This window comes from Neovison vison, chromosome 11 (genome assembly GCF_020171115.1).
Source record: "Neovison vison isolate M4711 chromosome 11, ASM_NN_V1, whole genome shotgun sequence".
NCBI lineage: Eukaryota > Metazoa > Chordata > Mammalia > Carnivora > Mustelidae > Neogale > Neogale vison.
In genome coordinates this window covers 119,901,067-119,907,337 of record NC_058101.1, presented here as the reverse complement: position 1 = coordinate 119,907,337, position 6,271 = coordinate 119,901,067, and the positions used below count along the sequence as shown (strand labels likewise).

General features: G+C 39.8%; 1 non-coding gene across 1 annotated transcript; it reads right to left on the bottom strand.

The window, feature by feature from the left end:
• Positions 1 to 4,160: 4,160 nt before the first annotated feature.
• LOC122890569 lies at positions 4,161 to 4,319 on the bottom strand. Its single transcript, XR_006381098.1, has one exon. It is a non-coding gene; the product is annotated as a U1 spliceosomal RNA (small nuclear RNA).
• Between the last annotated feature and the right edge of the window lie 1,952 nt (positions 4,320 to 6,271).

Below are 6,271 nucleotides of genomic sequence, written 5' to 3'. Positions count from 1 at the left end.
AAAAAAAAAAAAAAATTAACATATAATGTATTGTTAGCCCCAGGGGTACAGGTCTGTGAATCGCCAGGCTTACACACTTCACAGCACTCATCATAGCACATACCCTCCCCAATGTCCATAACCCCACCACCCTCTCCCTACTCTCTCCCCTCAGCAACCCTCAGTTTGTTTCATGAGATTAAGAATCTCTTACAGTTTGTCTCCCTCCTGATCCCATCTTGTTCCATTTATTCTTTTTCTATCCCCAATCCCCCCATGTTGCCTCTCAACTTCCTTATATCAGGGAGATCGTATAATAATTGTCTTTCTCTGATTGAGAAATTTATTTTGCTAAGCATAACACCCTCTAGTTCCATCTACATCGTTGCAAATGGCAAGATTTCATTTCTTTTGATGGCTGCATAGTATTCCATTGTCTATATATACTACATCTTTATCCATTCATCTGTTGATGGACATCTAGGTTCTTTCCATGGCTACTGTGGACATTGCTCCTATAAACATTCAGGTGCATGTGCCCCTTCAGATCACTACATTTCTATCTTTAGGGCAATCATGCACTTTTTTCTAAATATTTTCTCATTCCGTGTTAGTAGCAATCTTTCAATCTGGACACTCACATGTAAGTTGTCCTTTCAGTTTGGACAATTATTTCCATCAATTCTAGTTACCTTTCTTCTTTGGTTTTATTGAAATTTCCTCCCTTTCTTATTTTTAAGTATATCTTTATTTTCTTCCTATTAGACAGATATTGAGTGTACTGGATATACTAAAAACAAAAGCAACAACAACAAAAACTTTTCCTTTTTTTTTCTCTTTTTGTTCTTCTTTCTAGCTATTTTCTTAATTTCACCTGCCAAAGTTTTCACAGAATTTTTTTATGCCTGTCATCTAATCTGTGATTGTTAAGAACTCTATTTTATTCTCTACTATTTCCTTTTAATAACATTTATAATATCTTTAATATCAATAATATCTTTGTTTCTTGTATGCAGTATCTTTTCATATCTCTCTGAGGATATCAATTAAAGTTTAAGTTTTTATTTTACTCTCTTTATTGTTTATTTTCAGTCTTTAAAAAGTTATTTATGGTCTTTATCTGTCATGTAGGAGGCATATTTTTCAAATGCCTGGCAATCCTGTGTCCCCAGTTCTAAAAAATCAAATAGAAATTCTAGAGACATTGGCTGGTTCACTGTAGTTTTTTCAGAGGACCATCAGATTTTTCCATTTTGGACCCCCACATGTCAGAATCTATAGAACTTTCCTCTTGTGTGATTCAGTTTCTTAAAGAAATAGCTGCCAATCTCTTGCCCAGGGGGATGGCTGGCCGACTGGAGGAGGATGTGGGAAGCGTTCCTCTCTCAAGGTCATTTCAACAGTCTTATTATAGAATCTCATTTAAACATGAATTGAGGTCTTCCTGTGTATAGGCATTATGGAAGAGCTGAGAATCTGAAGAAGAAAGGACAAGGTTCCTACACTCAAGGAACTTGATCCAGTGGGGAAGCAGGAGAGCAACAGATAGTTGTAATCCAGCATAGGAAAGTTATAAGAAGACTTGACTTTGTCCAGAAGTGATTAAGCACTGTCACATCTCCAACTCAGGCACAAGCCACACATGCACCCACCTCCTGTCCCGTTTCCCATTTCCCACCATTAGATCAAAGTTGTGTTCTCTTGCCTGTCCTACTTTTAGCTTCATTTCCCTTTTCCTCTGGTGTCCTTAATTTTCTGGGATTAGTTATTTGGTTTCTTCCCCCCCAAATCATCTTGTAGATGCAGTATTTAAGGTTAAATTATAATACTGTTTGCCTGAGGAGGAAGACATGTGTTATAAATGGAGAAACTTGATTTCTTAGAGATTGTTCTATAGACAGTCATAGAGAAGACGAAGGCAATAGGACATCATTAAGGACACCCAAGAAAAATATCCTGACCATAGCTTATTAGAAAAAAAAAAAGTGATGTTTTAACTTACAATTACTGTAAGTATTTACTAAAAGTTAACTTTATAATTTTATTTTCCCTTAAATTTATGGCAATTCTGTTATAAATGAATGCATTTTACATAAACAATTTATCTTTAGATTTTTTGGTGTTTGACCTTGTTACTGTCTTTGGGAACATCAGGACAAGAGCAGACACTTTAGTGTTTCTGTGACTGACTTGATTCATTCTTTAATCAATGACAGCTTCACATTTTTAAAAAACATTAATTCATCTTATTATTACCAACCAATGATTTTTCAATGTCAGAATACAATTCGCAACTGAAATATAAAAGTTTGCTTCATTATTAAGAAAGTGTCTGGGGGTACCTGGGTGGCTCAGTTGGTTCAGCCTTGATCTTGGGCTCAGATTGTGATCTCAGGAACTTAGGATCTAGCCCTGCATTAGACTCCCTGCTGAGCAGGGGGCTCTGCCTTGCTGCTCCCCCTGCTTGTACTGTCTCTCTTCCTCTCTGTCAAATAAACAAATAAAATCTTTTAAAAAATTAAAAAAGCAAGTGATGATGGAAAAAAATTTTTTTTAAAGTAAGCTTTATGCCCAGCTCATGGTGTAACTTGAACTCACGGCCTCGCGAGCAAGAATTACATGCTCACCAACTGAGCCACTCAGTTGCCGCTCAACTCAGACATTTTGAACAGGCTTCAAGCTTACAGATTTTGAATGAAGCAGCCATATAATCGAGAGCCAGCCAAAATAAAACAAGAGGAGGTAATGTATGTCACCTCTAGCCTACAAAAGCTTTCACTGGTGATTCACCAGCCTCTTATTCCCTCTGCTGACCAAAGGTGGAGGACAGGGAAGCCCAGTAGGAGAACAGAAACACACACACAAAATAGCTTGCTCTCCTGAATGGATTTCATTTAAATGGTGAATAAACTATTCTATAAGCCACTGGGATATGTGGATTTATCTGTTACAGTGGTTACTATTGCCTTAATGGATACACCTCTTCACGAAACTATCCTGCACCTTCATTTGTTTTTTTTTTTTTCCAGGCTCATTCATTCCTTTATTTAAGTAATCTTTACACTGAATGTGGGGCTTGAACTCATAACCCCAAGATCAAGAGTCACAAGCTCCACCACCGACCGAGCCAGCCCGCCGCCCCCTCACACGTTCATTAATTTAAGAAATATTTAACAACACGTAAAGAGCAGCCGCTGTATCAAGCCACTGGTATGCAGTAGTAAGTAAGACTGGTAAGGTGCTAGCTCTCTTGGAGCTTATATTCTCATGGAATGGAGACAGCCATTAAATGAGTAAGCACATAAATAGTAACCAGGGTCAGAAAGAAGGAGGTGCTAGAAAGAAATAAGACAGAGTGAAGACCAGCAGGATGTAGAGGCTGCTGTAGATGGGGTGTTCATGGAAGGACACTGTGACAATATGATATTTGGGCGGAGGCTTGAACGATGCCTCAGTTACATTTCTTTGGAAAAGAAGCATTTTCCAAAATGAAAACTTCCTTTCTAATATCCTTTCAAAATAAGCCTTTCTGCTCTGAATCAGAGTACATGCCAATGAGTCCTCAGATATCTCTCCCTAACCTAAGAGAGCTAACTGATTCCACAGCTAGAGCAGTAGCAGCTGAACCACGATCACCTGACTTGACCAAAGTACTTTTTGACAATCCCAGAGCCCTTGATTACCTAACTGCTGAACAAGGGGGCATTTGTATGATCACAAATCCACCTGTTGCACATGGATAAATGCCTCTGAAGATGTAGAAATTCAATTACACGAGATCAGAGAACAAGCCTGTTGGTTATAACAAATTTCACCTATTGACCCCCCCCCCACCTCCGCCTCAATCTTTCGACCTACTTAGCGCGTTACCTTCAGGTTTGGGCTCCTGGTTTAGAACCATCATAAAAACTAGATTTGCCATGTTACTTTTGATTCTGCTTTGCATAATTATTTTTAAGTCTTGTGCCTGCTGCTTGGCAAATCTTTGTAGAAATAAATTCTATAGGGTGACACTAGTTCAGTGCTTTGATATGCTCTCTGACATTTATGACCTTGACAAGATATAGACTTCGGATAAGAACTACCTGAGAGTTCTCTCTCCTAACCAATCTTGTTTTTTTTTGTTGTTGTTGTTTTGTTTTGTTTTGTTTTCTGTGTGTGTGTGTGTGTGTTTGCCCAGGGGTGAGTGCAAACAAGTCCTACACTACCACAAATTATGCAGTTGAGTTTCCCGCATTTGGGGACATCTCAGGGGTCAGCTCATCTGGAATACCAAGGATGAGCCTCACGCTTGGAAAACAGCCTACATGATCATGGTATCTCCCCTGCCAGGTTAGTATCTAACCTCCCTTGAGACCAATTATGTTCTTAAATGGTTTCCAACTGCTATGCACTTGCCCTCTGATGTGGGACATAACCATCGGAATAGGTCCTTCCTGGCACCAAAGGACAAAAACCACTAAATGCAGAAAACCAAACTCTTGACCAGTGCTACTTTGGAGAAAATCTGGATCAAAAAGGGGAAATGTGAAACTGAATAAAAGAAACCTCATTTAAAATGGAGAAAGGAAGCCAGAGGGGAACCTCCTACACCCTATCACTTGTCATCAATTGTAGACCCAACAGAAAGAGACATACCTTACCTCCTTGCCCAGCAACAACCTCAATCAATAAAAAATAATTTTAAAAAACCCCACAACTCAGCCAATGAGAAACCATAATACCCTGATCTCTTGATTTCCTCCAAAAGATTTTAATTCAAAGCAGTCCCTTCCAGTTTCCTCCTTTTCTCTATAAAGGTTTCTGTCCCTTCATCTCCAGACTTGCTTATGGTTTGCCATAGCTCGAATATCTTGACTGGCAATTCCTTTGCTATTTCTGAAAAAAACAATTTTGCTGGGAAAGAGCTGGCTGTCAGGGTCAACAACCTTGAGCAGAATCAGTCTTGTATTTTTTTTTAAGATTTTATTTATTTATTTGACAGATAGAGATCACAAGTAGACAGAGAGGCAGGCAGAGAGAGAGAGAGAGAGAGAGGAGAGAGCAGGCTCCCTGCTGAGCAGAGAGCCCGATGTGAGGCTTGATACCAGGACCCTAGGATCATGACCTGAGCCAAAGGCAGAGGCTTTAACTCACCAAGCCACCCAGGCGCCTCCAGTCTTGTATTTTAAAAGATGACTTTGGCTGCTGGGGAATCTTGTAGGATGTCCAGGTAGAACCCAGGAGAAACCTAGGAGGCTGTTGCAATAATCCAGGCAAAGTGAAACAATGACTTGGACCAGGGTGGCAGCAGAGGACACATGGTAAAGAGGGGCTGAATTACAGATGTGGTTTGAGTGAAGAGTGGACAGGATTTGCTGATGGTTTAGATATGAAAAAGGAAAATGACAATCAATGACAACTTCAAGGATTTTAGCCTGAGACTCAGAAGGATGAGGTTGCCATCTGCTATGATAGAAAAGACCCCATGAAGAGCTGGTTTAAGAATGAATATTGAGGGACGCCTGGGTGGCTCAGTGGGTTAAAGCCTCTGCCTTCGGCTCAGGTCATGATCTCAGGGTCCTGGGATCGAGCCCCATATCGGGCTCTCTGCTCAGCAGGGAGCCTTCTTCCTCCCCTCTCTCTCTCTGCCTGCCTCTCTGCCTACTTGTGATCTCTCTCTCTCTCTCTCTCTGTCAAATAAATAAAATCTTAAAAAAAAAAGAATGAATATTGAGAGCTTGGTTTGGGAGATGTTAAACTTGACATGTGTATTAGACATTATATATCTCATCTTATTAATTGCCAAAATAATTCTGGAAGTAGGTATTATTGTCAATTCCATCTTACAGATGAGAAAAACCAGAGTTGAGGGAAGTTAACTAAGTTGCCCATCCTCACACACTAGTAAATGGAAAAGGCAGATTAGAACCTGAGTCTTTGGGAATCCAATATCAGGATTCATCCCAGCACCAGTCTGTCCTACCTTCTTCTACAGACTGTTTTTCACCTTACTCTCTATGACCTAGAATTTTTCCACCTTGCTTTCAATACAAACTGTTCTTAGTAAGTCTCTATCTCTGGTGCCTGGTTACTATCTAAGCTCTGACGATTAAGCATAGGATTTTTACGTGATGACCATGCATGGCAGAGATTGCTAATAAGCAAACCTCCCCTAAGTTCCAAATGTGTCCATGATTGCCTAGGTAGACACTAAATTCTCAGCTCCCCTTATAGCTACGTGTAACAATACAACTAAATTATGGCTGAGTCATAGGAATGAAGTGGCACTTGTGACTTCCAGACCATATAC